Source organism: Camelus ferus, chromosome 2 (assembly GCF_009834535.1).
Source record: "Camelus ferus isolate YT-003-E chromosome 2, BCGSAC_Cfer_1.0, whole genome shotgun sequence".
Taxonomy (NCBI): Eukaryota; Metazoa; Chordata; class Mammalia; order Artiodactyla; family Camelidae; genus Camelus; species Camelus ferus.
The window spans coordinates 114,058,226-114,075,252 of record NC_045697.1 but is presented as its reverse complement, the minus strand read 5'-3'; the positions used below and the strand labels follow the sequence as shown (position 1 = coordinate 114,075,252).

Sequence of the window (17,027 nt, the reverse complement as noted above, 5' to 3'; positions counted from 1 at the left end):
AAAACCAGAACATATGGTTGACATATGGGCCAACAGCAGGACCGAATATTGAAAATCATATTTCCCTAAAATTTTGGAGACATAATTCTCCCTCCGTTTCCTGGCTTCCCTCTGCCTCGCCCTCTCTGGGAACCTGCCTCCTCATTATTTCACTCTCTTAACTTAGACTGCCTTTCAGTTGTGCTGTCTGCTTGGCGTGTGTGTCTCTTTTATGAATACTTCTCAAGCTCTGCCCATTTTTCAAGCACCATATCAAACCTCACTCTTCCAAAAGCCTTCTGAAAATCCGCCATTTGTTACTCCTCTGCAGTCTCATGTATTCTGTTATGACATTTCTTCCCCCTGTGTATTTTTGACTTTCCTAGTAGACCTCAAGCATCCGGAAGACAGGAAAAATAATTTATGAGTTTGCATTTTTGGTGTGCCTAGGGGAGTATTCTGTGTTTACACTGAGTTTAATAAGTCTGTGGATTCTATATCCCCATGAGATGTCTGGGCCACACTACCTAGGGCATCTCAAATATTGATACACACTTGCAGGAACCCTCTGTGGGGGAGAGTATCTCTGGAAGGCAGCAGATTGAATGAGACAAAAACTTCAATATCACCTTTCAGGTTAGGCTAAGAGAAACAGTATATTTATCTGAAGAATATGCCACTCGCAGAAATCTTGATGATTTTCCAGAGGGAAAAGCACTGAATTTTAATAAACATTCTCCCAACTTTCCAGATTATCAGCACGTGACTCTCCTGCCTTGGTGAGCATCTTGCCGCGATATCTGAACAAGATGTACAGACTCTTCAAGTGAACATTGATGATTAATAAAACAGAAAAGCACAGTTAAAACTGAAGTTAAGTCACCCCAATTTTTTTCAATCGTAACTCAAAACACTCCAATTATTTCTTCAATGAAGAAAACTCTGTGGCAAAGCATCAACTAAAAGTATCAATTAAAAGTCCTAAGCAAATAAATTTTCATCTCTACCCTGCTCATGAATTTTGGTAGAAAAATCCCCACTTGACCAAAGTTGAAAATCTCATAGAAAGTTTTATCCTTTAGTGAAATTATATAGGAAACTATTTAAATACGTCAAATGCATTTCAAGTGAATATCAAGTATCTGAGCGGTTAATAATATTATATTGGGCACTTGGAGACTTTTCCCAGAGTGGATGAAGAATCGTGCTTTTTCACCTTCTTCCTCTATATGATATGATATTTCATTAGAATTTTTAAATTTTAGAGTATTTTGAATTGTATTCACTAAAGTGTAACCTCTCAGGATAGTTTCACAAAAAGCTATTACAGTCTAAACGTTCCCTACGGCCACTTCAATAGTCATTCTGTCCCCCTGAGATTTGGGGAAGGACAGCGCGGAAGACCAGAGGGCAGAGATGAGGTGGAGGAACATTCTCCCTCTCAGGACGCACCTCCCACAAGAGGAACTCCACTCCACTAACATAACACTCCTGGCACCTGTCACTCAGGAGAAGGGCTGATGGGAGAGTTGAATTGGGGAGAAAAACTAGATTTGTTCTGTTTAGTCCTTTTTTTTTTTATTTTTTGAAGATTATTCTCTACTCTCCACTATTTAGATTGACTTACAGTTTGGGATCATGGCACACGGTTCTCCATCAGGCATTGGTAAACAAGAGTCTTTTTTTGTTTTAAATTTTTTGGGGGAGGTCATTAGGTTTAATGATTTATGTATCATTTTGAATGGAGGTACTAGGGATTGAACCCAGGACCACGAGCATGTTAAGCATGTGCTCTACCACTGAGCTGTTCCCTCCCTTGTAAACAAGGGTCTTATGTTTCTTCTGTTTGTTTTTGCAGAGGCTTAGATTGGGTTATGCAAAGGAACTTTAAGTTGTCAACAGCCTTAAACCAAACATCTGTGATTGATTTTTCTGCCTTGGCTGGCCATCCCAGTTTATGAAGGACTTGTCCACTAGCAATTTCTAAAAGAGATTGAAAGACATCCCTGCAAACACCAGACCATAAGCAAAGGTGCACTGACCTTGACAAAGACATGGGGCATCCTGGGTTTAAGCAAAGCAGAAGTTACACGGAGCTCAGAAGCCAAAATGCACTGTATGTGAGCAGAAAATGCCACAGCACACTCAAAGCCTCACAGGCTTTCGAAAGAGGCAGTGTCCGTGGGTCCTGGCTCCGAGTGTATCTGTGGCAGCTTGGTGGCACCCCACTCCCCGTGCATGTGTGAAGGCAGTGAGTACCTGGGAGATACTATCGGGGCTACAGAGGTGTGAGTCATCAGATTTAACTGAAGCAAGAGTTCAACTGGATGGAAAAGGGCACCTTCCTATACGCCTGCCATTTAGACTTTATAGAGCAAAACAGTTTTTCCTACTTGCACCACGATTTTCAGTCTACCTGCCTGGAATGCCTTTTATATTTCAAGGCAGCTGGATTCCAAGCATACTCGTAACACTAAAGACGCTCAGGTTTTAATTATTATTGTCAGGCTTAGATTTGATGCTTCGAATCTCATTTTATACTCAGGGCTAAAGAAGAGAGTGTGGAAGAACACTAAGCTTGGATTCAGGGACTTAATCCACATGCCTGAGGTCTGAAATGGAATAAAATAGTGTTAGGTAATGAAGTTACATGTTATCCAGGGATTTGCTGTGCTTTGAGGGAACATGTTTGATAAATTCGCAGAATTGAGACCACACAAAACCACATGGCAAAAAAAGCGGGGTGTGGCAGGAAGGCAGGCGGGATGATGATAGATTCAGTCCATGCTGCGGTTAGTCGGCAAAATCTCCTGGGTGGGATTGTCCAAGCCAAGAAAGTGAAGGTGTACAAGATTTGTTTGAACAGCACATGCAGTTGGCAAACACAGAACAAACAAGTTGAAATCTTAAAAAGCAAACAAACAAACAAAAATCTCTGGATGGAAACAAATGGATGCTAACAGAAGCAAGGCATTTGGATCCAGGAAATTATTATCTCTTTACATGGTAGAGAAGGGAAGAAAGCAACTTTATAAACAGGTCACAATGGCTTTTCTAAAAAGAGAAGAGTATGAGTTGGGAAATGAAACAACTGACATTGTCTTCCATTATGGTGTGAAATATGTCTGCTAGAAATCCCACTCAAGATCTATAGAGAAGATGTGGTATACATACACAATGGACTATTACTCAGCCATAAAAAGGAATGGAATTTTGCCATTCGCAACAACATGAATGGACCCGGAGGGCATCATGCTTAGTGAAATAAGTCAGAGAAAGGCAAACACTGCATGTTTTCACTTATGAGTGGAACAACAACAACAACAACAAAAACAAAGGAATGAATATAACAAAACAGAAGCAAACTCACAGATACAGAGAATGAACTAGTGATTACCAGTGGGGATAAGGAAGAGGAGGGACAAGGTAGGGGGTAGGGGAGTAATAGGTACAAACTACTATGTATAAAACAAGCAAGATACAATGATGTAATGAACACCACAGGGAATGCTGCTAACTGATATTTTATAATAACTTTAAATGGAGTATAATCTATGAGAATTTTGAATCACTATGATGTGCACCTGATACTAATTTAATATTATATATTTCGACCTTACTTTAATAATAAAAAATCTAAAACATTAAAAATCTGAGGAGTGGCAGTGACTGGGAAAACAACTCTTGGCTGCATTCTCACTATGTTCTTAGTGCAAACTTTCCGAAGCATTAAAAGGCCAGCTTGGTAAGAACACCACATCTGTGACTCTCCAATATCCTCCTTTTCCTATGTTACTTTTTCCCCTACAACCCCTAGGGATTTATTCACCATAAAACATCAGCACATAAGCTTTTCCAAAGGCTCTGCTTTTAGAGGAAATTCCGTTAAGACAAGAAATTAAAAGGTGCTTAATATGCTGGATGAGAAACAAAATTACATAAATTAAGACTTGCCAAAGCTGTTTCATTGTGTATTTCCAGACTTCAAAAGAAGGTGGCCATGTCTCAACAGCCATTATCTGAGAAAGCAGAGTGTTAAGAGATTACTCGTATCCCAGACGCGGGAAACTCTCCGCCTTAATTAATCCCCTGATGAAAGTCTTTTCTGGTTGAAATTGCTTTCAAAGTTCATGGACCGTGGGCCCCGGCGCAGAGTAACAGGAGTCCTGGAGTGACTGAAGCATTGCACGCGTTCCCTCTACGGTCTCATTTCCTCAGATAACGAGGTTGTATTTTGGTCTTTGCCAGACCTGAATCTTAGGCTCTGAAGAATTAATTCTGAGTGGAATAACTTTGGGTTCTAGAAATGAGCCACTTTAGAAAACCTCTTGGATGAGAATGCAGATGTTGCCAGTCCTTGGGCTCTCTGCCAAAATGACTTGACTTGAATCTCATTGAGATTCTGCGTTTGTGGGGGGACCACGGCCACCCCAGGGAACACGGACACCCAGCTGCTGCTGCTCAGTGAAGCTGCCTCAGCACCAGGCTGGTGCATCCTCAGGTCTCCTGCTGAGCAGGATGAAAAATGGGGAAAACTCTATTTTCTCTAGATTTACAGGACCTGGGTAATTGATTTTTTTTTTTTTAATTTTCATTCTTTGGACTCTTAGTGTCTTTGGATTTCAACTTACATAGGGATGTATTCTTCTGATTAAATTTCTTTAATAGCTTCCACAGGCTTCAAGTAAGAATGAGATTTATCATTGTATTTGAGGTATTTCTACGTTCTTGGCCATTTTTGGAGTCTCTAAAGTTATATAATCTCAATATGGAACTTTGGGTGAAATGTAGTTCACAACACGGCTGTGCTTAATTTGGGAAGTGAAAGAGAATTGGAATGGATTTCCAGATTTGAAGGGAGTAGTCTTAAGTTATTTTTTGAATCCCATTTCAGCGTCTTCTGGGGACAAAATCTACACCAGCCATCAGACCATTAGTAGTTCTGGTCAATACGGAGTTTGTGACTTCACAAAGTCCTGTAACTATCCCAGTAAATTCCAAGGACGATGCTCACATTGCAGATTGAATGTAAATTTAGTAATTTAGCCAAATGGTTGAAAGGTAAAGTTTACAAAAATCTGGATGGACAGGGTGGATGTCCTCTCTGCTCCTATGATCTAGTAAATTTCCCTTCAAGTCAGTGTGTGCCACTGCCTGTGAGTTACCCGTGCAGGCTCCTACCTCTGGGTTGGGAATCACGGGACCTGTGGTGTGCAGGCTACATACCAGATGGGCTGTATGATATAAGCCTGCAGATTACCTGCCAGCAAATTCTCTCCAGATGGACCAGACAACAGCCAAATTCTTTGCAACATTTCTACCTGACCTTGATCTTGTTTTGTTTTGTTTTCAGATAAATTCACTGAAGACTCAGAGCCCTAAGACAAAAGTGAAAACATGTTTTCTTTGACAAAGTGTCTCCTGATATTTCCAAATTCCATTACATCATACTAAGATCATTACACAAGATATCTGTTACCAAAGAGGTGACCATGCAGGGGGACATTGTGTTGGACATGCAGTAGATGCACTGAGACTCAGTATGCGGCTTCCACTGCCATTGTGAAGAGCAGTTGGAAACAGGCTAATCTCGGAACACCCAAACCGTCAGTCTGCTGGAAGGCATAGTTTTCTGTACTTTATCACTATTTATTTTCATACTTCCAGCAGACCACTTACTAAGTCAGCGTAATTAGATCAATGGAGGATGGGGTCAGCGAGAACTGTAAAATATGTTAGAGGGGGAGACAACCGTGGACAGCACTTTTTCCTAACGTATAAAGCTTGGGTAACAAGTTATGATACCGATGTTTTTCAAAACGTGATTGTATCTCACGTAAACCATTGTTTTTGTAACAGGGAAGAGCAAATCTGACTCCAGATTGGATCTGTTTCTTGTACCTTAACCTTTATATTCTACTGCTTTTGCCACAATTAAGACTGTGAAATGCACCAGGTATCCCATCCTCAAGGCTCTGACCTTTAAGGGTATAATGCTTTTCTGTTTGTATCGACGTAAAAAGTTGTAGAACAGAGAATAACATTTGTCTTACCGGCGGTTTAAAGGAACATCATAACCTGACCTACTTGGGCAGTTGTAAGAACAAAGGATTCCTACCCCCAGGAAATTTGCAACAACCAACCGTACTCCTCCCCTTTCAATATGAAGAAAGTCTGAATTCAAACTCAGGTAAGGTGGTCCTTTGGAACACTAGTCCACCATCTTCTCGGTCTGCTGGCTTTCTAAATAAAGTTGCTGCTTCTTGCCCGAACAACTCACCTCTCAGTTTATTGGCCTGTCATGCAGCGAGCACTTTGAGCTTGGACTCAGAAATACTTTCAAATACAGTTGCCTCTTCTTTAGATTCCCCAGTGCAAATCTCCTACTCATTGTAAGTTTCTTAAGTGGTATTTTCCAACCCATTCTACCTTCTCTGGCAGAGCTGGGTGGGGTGAGGCACTTAAGCTCCTGCCTTGAGCACCTGATTTGGGAGGATGCCCCAGCACCCTTCTTTGGCTGTTCCCTTCTAAGCAAGGCAAGCAGTTCAAGGGGCGAAGTGTAAGTGTGGGAGTTGCTATCTTTTGGGACTTCTTTGGAAGGATTGGACCCTAGAATCCCCGAATAAAGAACCTGAACTTGCTTCCTGGACCTACATAGCAAAGACTGTTTTTTTTTTTTTAATTTTCAAAAGAGGTAATAGGGTGGAAAGGGCATGCAAGTAGGGGAGAAGAAGAGGACAGACCATGGTGTATGGGGAGTGGGGGGAGGGCTTTATTTGCACTCTTGGTCCACGACCCACAAACGTTAGAATCCAACCTGTTTAAAACTTGCATGAAGCAAGACTGTGCAAGTGAATATAGGTTTAACCAAATTTCATAGGATTTACATAGTTAGACTACTGTTTTCCATTTAATTTCTCAAAATCCTATTGGCAGTGAACGTTGTCATGGATTGGTGACAGTACTTTGAGAACTGTTTTATCTGTGGATGATTATTATTTGGCAGCATGATGAGCGACAGTAACTCTTAAATAATTATGAGATGCTCTTGCTGATATATTTAGTGCATCGCGGAAACCACAGTGCAGCTTAGGTTATTTCTCCCTTCATCCTTGTTGCCACTGAAGCCTGCTTACCTGAATTTCGTTTGTGTCCACCTGTATAATATTTCTCCATTTTGTTTCTAGTAATTTTACATTTCTTTAATTAAAAAAAAAAAAAACAGACGAGTGCCATCTGCCTGTTCAGTGTTCCTTCTCAACTTCCAGAAAACTTGAGAAAGCATTCTAAATAAATGTAGACCCAGTTACTGTTCTCTCATCCCCTCAGCTAACACTCAGATTGAAGGTGCTGCATAAAGTCCTTTCTTTTACTTCAATCTGGGCAGATCTGTCTTTCCCACTAACTACCCCCATCTATTCCATGCTGAATAACCTTTTAAATAATAAAGCATGGAAACAGGTAAACAATCTGTTCAAAGTCTAAATGGCCCACATATTATTTATTGTGTGGCTGCAGTAATTGCTCTACTGATATTTATTTATTTAAAAAAAAATTGGAGGGCTTGGAGGGGAGGTAATTAGGTATTATTTATTTAGATGGAGGTACTGGGGATTGAACTCAGGACCTCATGTATGCTAAGCATGCGCTCTACCACTGAGCTATACCCTCCCGCTGATTTACTGGCATTTAAATATCTTTATCCTAATCAAAGACTTACACAACTTTCTGTTGTTGGATTTGTAGCCTTCGATGATATTCCTCAAACTATTTTGGTTTGTACATTTGATTTTGTCAATCAACCATGAAGGATGCTTTTTCTCTCTGCCTCTGAAATTTGCTCCCTTTTATTATATGGCACATGTTTTCCCTCAGCTGGGGAAAATGGAATTTTAAGTAGTCCATGTAGAATCCTTAAAGTGTCTTATAAAATAAAAGCAATTTGAGCCAATCCCAAATTCATGTATCTTACTCATTAAAAAGTTAGCTGAACATAACATATGATTCAAATTCCAATTCATTTTTTAATTTGTAATGAAAATAGGATTCTACATTTGTAAGCTTCAACTCTTGAAATTAAATGAAATTTTTATAATGCAACAATAAATGTAAAAAGTTAATAACAGACTACACCACATTGTTTTTCTAGATTATATACTTTAAAAGGGAATATATCTGCTATTGTTTAGACATAGAACAGTGATAAGAGTAGTTAATTTGGAGAATAAACAATGCATCACATTCCTGCTTAGAAATAGTCCAAATAATTCACTGTGTATTGCATTAAATGCTTTTATGTGAAAGTAACTAGTATTTGTAACTGAATGTGTTTTCTAATTCATTCATCACTTATTCACAAGTATTTGCTAAATACCTTTTATGAAGGATGCACCTGCCAAGGTTTTAAGAGAGGTACAAATCTGGGTCAGTCTTGATTTTAACCACAAAGTCACTGGCTTGTGTGTGTGAGTGTGTGTGCGTGCGTGCGCGTGTCAGTGAGGGATAATACACAGAGGATTTTCAAAAGGTGGAAAAGGATTTAAATTTTATATCTTTATATATCTAAGTATGTATAAAGCTATATAAATTTATTTTAAATATAGTTCATTTATATATGAACTTGTGGAAATTATAGTTATAACTGATATTTAATACTATATATAATATGGTCATTATATATGCATATCTATGTATATTCATAAACTATGATTTAGATTTAATTAATATTCGTTGACTAGGAGATTCCAGGTAACGTGTTAAGTACGTCTCATATATGTTGTTAGAGTCATTATCTTATTTGGCCTTAGCAAAGAAAACTATTTAAAAATCCCAAATTATATATGAGAAAATTTAAAGAGAAATGAAAAAAATATGTACAATTTAAACATCTTTTTCAATTTGAACAAATAACACTACACACTGATCTCTTGAGTAACCAGGGTCATGGACACAAGCCTATGGATAAACTCACATTGTGGATAAAACTAACTACTTAAGTTGTTGAAAATGCGGATTTAAAGTAAATCTGTTCAGTTACAATTAAATCCAGTATTTAGAAAAATAGGTGATTAAGTTCAGTGTCGTAAATGATACTGATGTTGGAAAGTATCCTTTTCCTTAAAACAGGTATCTTCTGCTCCCATCCAAGATGGCTTGTAATATATTTATTAAACAATTCCTTGAATCTTAGTTCAGAGGTCAAATCACCCAGTAAGTTGTAATGATAGTGTTTAAGCTAAGAGTTCTTGAGTGTTAACTATGTGCTGGAAGTGTTCCAAGTACTACTATACGCAGTCATAGTTCATGCGCACAACAGAACAGTTAGATGGATGCTATTGGTTGTCTGTCTTTTAGGGCAGACACAGTCAAGGCTCGGGCTAACGAGGAGGTGTGCCTGCAGTCCCCGGGCTAGTGAGGACCCCAGCCAGGGTCCGACCCAGGCATTGGACTGGATCACACCGCACTGCGATTTGACTCTGCTTAACCAGACACCAGAGAATGAAGTTACCTCCAACTCAGTGAAAAAAAAAAAAAAACACACACACACACACACACAAAGAACAAATAAACAAAAAAGTGTTTCACACAAAAATTATGCTTTTTCAGCACATGTATGTCATGTGCTCTTTGCTGATTGACCCAAATGATGATTGCCTTATCAGACACCTCAAAGAGGTAAATTAATGTTTCCATTTTGTTTTCTTTTATAATTGAAATTGCAGTAAATAAAATTAATCTTTTACTTTTTATATCACAGAGCAATTTTTTTTATTTTATGGCAAAAGTTTAAAAGTTTTTCTCCCATTTAATTCATTCAACCTGTCTACAATTTTATTGGCATGAATTTTTCACTTAGATTCTGACATTTAAATAATTAACCTATTTATTCAATTTGGGGGGGGGGCTGGGAACTTTCTATCTTACAATGGACACAATGTGATTTATATTGGTTACTATGCAGTTTCAAACAATGAACACATTCTCAGATTTAGACTTATCCAAAAAGAGAAAGGTTTCACTGGCTTACACATGCAGAAGGATGCTTACAGATAATTGTGACATCAGTAACCCTGAATAAAAGCAGTAAGTTTATTTTCAATTATTTATTTATGTATTTATTAATTCATTCATTTAATTTTTGCAGTAAGTTTATTTTAAATGAAGCTTCAAACATTTATTAGATGTATAATTTTGCATGAGTTGTTTAACTTTTAAGATTCATTTCCCTTACATGTAAACGTGTGTCTAGTTCTCTGGGCTTTTTTATAGACATATTAAGGTGAGAAATAAATCTATGAATAGGTATGTGGTACATGGTAAGAAACTGATCGATTTTAGCTCTTCTATTAATTTTCTTACAACAAACACAACAAAAGAAATACACAAACAGAAACTAAATCACATCTATGACAACCTACTCTTGTGATTGTATTAATTATATTATTTACATAAATCTTTTATATTATATGATCTATCAGATCATATAATTCATAATATTGTATATTATTATGTATTATATATATTATATATTAGTGTGTCTATATTAACATTTTATATTAGCATTACATGTATCGTTTATATAATATCCTTCATACTAAGATTTTTTTAAGAAGACAATTGGAACACTTTGTATTAAAAATTACAATGAGATAATAATGTTCTATCAATGCCTGTGAGAGGAGAAATGGTTGCATAATAGAGCAGAAGAATAATCACACAGAAAACTGAGAAAAGCGATGATACCCATAGACACTGACTGTGCGTTCTAAGTCAACCTGTCAAAGCCCTGCTGCTTCTCTTTCCTGAGGAAATAAAACAGTGGAGACCAAACAGAGCCAAGGAATGACGTGGAGTCCTTTTCTTTTATGGATTCATGAGGATTACATAATGAAATTAACACTTAATTCCCATGATTCAGAGCCAGTGGGAAGAGATTTGAGGGCAAGCCTAAAAGCTTTGTAGTTTTTCTCTGGATGTATGCCCAGGAGTCGGATTGCTGGATCACAGAGTAAGTCTATTTTTAGTTTTTTAAGGAACCTCCATACTGTCCTCCTAAGTGGCTGCACCAGTTTACATTCTTGTAATGAGCCGTAATGGAAAAGAAACTGAATATATATATATAATGTGTGTGTATATATATATATGTATATGTATATGTATAACTGTATTGCTTTGCTGGATACCTGAAACTAACACTGCAAACCAATTACACTTTAATAAAAAATAAGAATAAAAAAATGAGCACAGTAAAAAAAAAAAAAAAAGAGAGAGAGAGATGTATTTTGCATAACTGGAAATAATTTCTAGTGTAAGGTTTGACAGCTTGGTAGGAGGGTAATTTCAAGGTAGCAGTGGTTTAACCTCTCCAGGATGGAGTTTATCCTTATGTGTTGCCTGGATTCGAATTTTCCAGCTCTATCTACCCTTCTGCCTCCACCACTCATTAGTATTGGTGTCTCACCCAAAGTTTCAGGCAGGAGCTGAGATAGAGATGGTTAGTGGAAGAGAGGAGAAGAAAAGCTGCCTGTACTTTTTATGGGACTTTAGATTTTTTTTTTTTTTTTTTTTGAAAGTAGCACTATCCTGTGGCATGGGCAGGTTTCCTAGGAGCTGCAGCCTAACATCCAGGAAGACACTGTATTTTTCCTGTTTTGTCCACTACTATATCTCCAGGACCAGAACTGTATTTGGCACATATTTGATGCTCAACACAAAAGACTGAAGAGTTTGAATAAGTGACTGTATGAGCCATCATTATGTCTGACTTGAGAACTCCTACTGTTACACTTGCCAGCTACATAGGACCATCTCCTTTTACATTTTCCTGAACAATATATGTATATTTTTTTCTGCAATTTGATTTTAACAGCTGGTGCCTCCTGGCTGTTGTTGCCTGCGTCAGCTTTGCAGATTGGTTTTCTTCTGGAGTCTTTCCCAAAGATCTGGCAAATAGATCTCTGATAATCCCTTGGCACCTGACTTTTTCCATACCAGATCCCTAGGCTGGATGGATGTATCGATCAAGACTTTGCTACAGACAGCAGTATCTGAACTATTTAATTTAAGTGAAAGATCTTTATGAAAGGATATAGGAAATAGCGCACAGGACTGAAGAAAAGGGTCGTATACTAAGCTTTTAGAAATAACTTCTAAAACCCATCAGAACTGGAATGCCAAAGGGTTGCTGCCTTTGCCATCATCCGGACCAACCCTCAACAGGAAGTTATCCCCCTAGTGGCGAGATTCGGAACTACACCACCTTTGCCGTTATCCGGGAAAGGAACATTTCTCCCCAACCCACCAAACTGTCCTTGTGTTCCAACAGGAGTTTCATACAAGGATAATGCTTGCATGAATTTGATTAGAGAAACCTAAAATAGACTCAGAAAGCTAACTGCAAGGGAATCTGGGAAATGAAGCTCTCAATTTCCTAGACTCTGTAAAAAGTCTATAAAAAGAAAGCATGCTAATTGGGGCTTAAAATGGTTGTTGAGTGAACCAATTCACAGAATCCACCACAGAGTCTTTGCAAAGTTTTGAGAAACAAGCGTATACATGAAAACTTCCAAAAGAAGAATACTGGGAGTTTTATTTGCAGAAATATATGCATGTAAAATTTTTCTGAATTCACACATACCAAACTGTTAATGACGGTCATTTTTAGACAGATAGATTATCAGTAAAATGTACTCTCTTCTTAGTATATAATATTCTTCTGAGAGTTATATAATACACGGAAAGCACTTAGCAGAAGAGCTAGCAATAAAAAAGTACTCATAAACGTTAACTATTCATATCTATATACACACACGCACATATATATAAAGCAAGATAAAGCAACTGAAGCAACTTACGTAGGTGAATCACTGTGAATTACTGTAATTTTTCTTTTTAACTTCTGAATTTGATTTTTTAAATGATGACACATTAACTTTCTGGAGAGAAAAAAATATACGTGTATTTCTCTATGCATCCATCTATAGGCTGTATGTTTATGTAATTCTTTTACCTTCAAAGCAAATTCAGAAACATGCCCCTTCCATGAAACATCAACAGAGAGGCTGTAAATAGGTGAGCCGGATAGATGCTCTATTGTACATTCACTTGCAGCCTAGAGGGTAACACCCTCTCTCAAATTCCTCTCTCAAATTACTCTCTGAATGAGAATGATGGCAATGGTGGTGGCAATTATAAAGGTTTATTGGGTACCTTTTTGTGCTCCTACCACTCTAAGTTCTCTGAGAGAAAATTCTTCATGAGTCTCTTGCATTACTGCATGTCTTGAGAGAAGAGACACTTTTTTATTTATTATTTCAGACTTGACTTTTTTTACCCCATATTGAAGTGCAGTTGGTTTACAATGTTGTGTTAATTTCTGGTGTACAACACAGTGATTCAGTTATACGTATATATATTCCTTTTCATATTCATTTTCATTATAGGCTATTACAAGATATCGAATATAGTTCCCTATGCTATGCAGTAGGACCTTGTTGTTTATCTCTTTTATAACATATAGTGTGTATCTGCAAATTGTGATCTCCTAATTTTCTTTTCAGGGATTTTGAATGGTGAATATCCTTAGAAATAGAAAGAGTACCTCCCTCTGGAACTGGAAGCAAGTGTGCTTACTTGTCAGGTGTAATAATAACACATCTCTCTGCAGTCAAATGTCAGGTGCACTTCCTGTCCATTATAAAACGCCTGGGTTTCCTAAGCTGGGCAGGTGGGGGTGGTGGTTCTCTCCTGGAAAGCAAACTGTTGCACTTGCAGGCATCACGTGGTCCTCTTCCCGTCACCCCATTGGGATCGGCCCAAGTCCTGGTACTCTGGCTACTTTTACGGCCGGGAGGAAGTAACTGTTCTTTTGCTTCTGAAATGGAAGCCTAATGACTTCTGCCAGCATCCAGAAGAGTGAGGCTCACTTGCTAATTAGTTGGTGAAGAGGGTAAAATCTCAGACTGTTCCCCATAAGTGCTCTGTATTTAATAAATCATTAAATCGTCAGAACAAACTCATCAGGAAGGGAATGTTATTATGCCATTTTAGGGGTAATACAAGTGGGGACATTATTCTATGAAGGTCAGATAATTTTCCATAGTCACACAGGTCTAGTGGCAGACCCAGGATAGAAGCTCACTGTGGTCCTAGAGCCTAAGTGCTCAGGCACCAAGCAAAACTGATTTCATATCATCGTGCAGCTCTCAGGTTTTGCTCTGCTTGTTGTAAGGGGAAAAATGGAATCATGATTTCAGAAAATGGAAGAAAAACTTGCAGCTTATCAAACTGGAAAACTGCTGAGCTTGTACCCAGTATTTCTCAATGCTGTACCTATTAATCAGTATTAGCCTTCTGTCTAGCCTGGGCGATAGCCTCACACATGCATTATTTTTGCCACTGTAGGAGTGAAGAACAAATCTGACTTCATAGTAGATCTGTTCCTTTGGCTCTAACCCTGTGCTCTGTTTCCTGTGCTGAATCATGCTGGTTCTGCAAGTTTTGTAATAGAATGTTGCCTAGAGCCTGAAATAGACAGGAGAGCCCATTCTTAAGGCTCTGATCTTTAAGGGTTAATACTTTCCCATTCATATAGAGATAAAAAGTTGCAGAATAGAAAATAACAATTGTCTTGTTGGAGATTTACAGGGACACCATGACCTGACCCAGGTGGACAGCTACAAGAACAAAGAATTCTGACACCAAGAAATTTGCAACAACCAGCCACACCCTCCTGCCCTTTTTAGAGTAAAAGGAGCCTGAATTTTGACTTAGGAAAGAGGGTTCTCTGGGACATCAGTTTCCCATCTTCTTTGTCTGCTGGCTTTCTGAATAAGGTCACTATTCCTTGCCCCAACACCTCATCTCCCAATTAACTGGCCTGTCGTGCGGCCAGCAGAATGAGTTTGGACTTGATAACACCACCAAATTTTCTACCAATACTTTTCTAGTTTCAAATTACTCTATGAATCCATTCTGGTGTGTACTGATGTCTCCTTTGTTTCTCATCAGCCTCACGTGAATATTTAAATATCTGTAATTCACTGAGCCCCCACAACCTGGAATATCTTCCCTCATTTTTCACTTCCCTTATTCCTCCCTGTTCTTCTAGACAAGATCTTCTCCCCCTATAAGAAGAAAATGCAAGTCTTTTTTAAAAGTCCATTCCCACATTCCCTCCCCACACTTCACCTTCCCTGGGAGCTTACATAGCATTCTGTGCCTTTACCAAATGATCTATCACACTTTTTTGGTGACTGCGTTTGTCTGTCCTAAGCCCTAGCTCCCAAACTCACAGCTAGTATTACTTGCCTCCTTGAGGCCAAAACTTGTTCCTTAATCTTAATTTCCCTGGCTTCTAACTTCATTTCTAATATTTAAATTCCCAAATGTTGGTTAGATGAGGCTTTGTTATTGAATACAACTGTACTTACCATATCTTCTTTTCTGAATTCTTGGGGCAGGCTAACCTGAACACAATATTTCTAACAGCAAGCGGCAATTTCTAATTGAAGCAATAGTTAGTTAACTTTTAAATCAGTGGGTTACATTAGTTTTTTAAAAGTTCTCATGAATTTCTTCAAATTTAATAGAAGCCCTTAAAACATAAATTCATACCATCAGAACATATAATCTTCTATCTGTGTTTATGTTCAAAGCAAGGTCCACTGCATTGCTCTATACTTTTTCTTCCATGCAACCTCATGCATCTTGACCGGGACCCGGTAAGAACATTAGTCTAAGAAATATGACAGGCCACCTGGAGATTATTTTATATCTTCCAGTAGGGAAAATATGTGGATTTTAATTTAGAATTATATAAAATAATGAGGCAAAATAAAATCAATGCATCTTGACCTCTAATCTTAACATTTTGTAAATTAAACCTTTTTTTAAAAAAATTAATGTCTACCATGGATGTAACTCGAAAATAATTATAGACATTGCAAAACATGTTGAGATAAGAACTCACATAAACCAAGAACTTTTCATTGCACTCTAAAGGGTTCTGTACTTTACCTCATTTAATCCTTAAAGCAGCTCTTGGCAGTATATTTATATTACAGGAGAGAAAAGGAGATTAAGAGTCCTAAAGTGGGGAGATATATAATTGAGCTTAATGTGCTGAGTCTAAACCCCATGATATATCCTGAAAAGTGTTACATAAATCAGTGCTTCTGAGAATGTGGTTCATGTAACTCTAACGCTTGGAATGATAATAGCTCTTTCCTGAAAGGTGGCTGAGCAGAGAGGAAGAAAGAGATCTTTGGTTAAATACAATGGAAATGCTTAATAAAGCAAATGCATGCATTGCTAGAGGATTATGTAAAATTTCACAATATCACAGGGCATATTTGACCAGAGTTTTTCCTTATTCTTCAATGTCCAGTGGATCAGAAATCCTGTCCACCAATTTAAGGAACAAGGATAGTTAATTTTAGTAGAATGATAGGCATTATTTTCCAGTAAAAACATTTATAGCTTTTTATCTAAATCATTATTATTACCCATATAATGACTTAAAACTGTGAAATACCATTTATAGATATTTAAAAGGGAAATTATATGATCTTTGACATAATAGGTAAAACTTCAAATTAACTAATCTATCACAGTCTAATCCATCACAATCCGACAAAGAAATGCATGTCTACTTTGCCTCATAGAAGTCATTGAACATAACATCACTTACAGAGTCAAAAATTATCTTTACATAAAATGTATATCCTTCATAATTTAAAAAAAATTGAAAAAAAATATGAAATATTAAAAATGACTACATTGAATGTTAGGTTGAGACCTTGGGTAAAAAAGAAGACATATATATTTTTTAAAAAGTCAAGTAAATATAGTTTATTTAATAAACTCAAATGTCATGTTTAATTGACAGGGGAGACAAAGCAAAAAGGGAAAACTCACAGACCATACAGTTGTTCATTGGAAGATAAGACAGTCTTTTGCCAAAAAGAAAAAAAAAGTCATGTTCACATGACCATTACAAAAATTATTCTTTCACAAAGGCTAACCAGTTAATTGCACGTAAGTGAAGA

The 17,027-nt window shown here is 37.6% G+C and overlaps 1 protein-coding gene across 1 annotated transcript in view; it reads right to left on the bottom strand.

Moving 5' to 3' along the window:
- The window catches only part of FSTL5 (follistatin like 5), a 667,511-nt gene that overhangs the window by 534,674 nt on the left and 115,810 nt on the right, over positions 1–17,027 (bottom strand). The window lies entirely within an intron of this gene.